Raw genomic sequence first — 239 nt, 5'->3', positions numbered from 1 at the left:
CTTCGAAATTCCCGAATGCCTCATATCGGTCTTTCACAATGACCTTCATCCCCCTTTACGATAAGACTTCGCTCCATATCGTCATTATCTTTGGTCACTATTCCGAAACATGCGCCGTCATACAGTACGGCGTAAAGGGTACAGGAATCGATGTTCGGGGATTTCTAAGAACACCTTTCAGTTGAGATATGTCCCTCGTATATTATTCATAGTGGTTGTACTTGTAAAGTTGGACTCGC

Source organism: Penaeus monodon, chromosome 20 (assembly GCF_015228065.2).
Source record: "Penaeus monodon isolate SGIC_2016 chromosome 20, NSTDA_Pmon_1, whole genome shotgun sequence".
Classification (NCBI taxonomy): Eukaryota; Metazoa; Arthropoda; class Malacostraca; order Decapoda; family Penaeidae; genus Penaeus; species Penaeus monodon.
Note: the sequence above shows the minus strand (reverse complement) of the source record.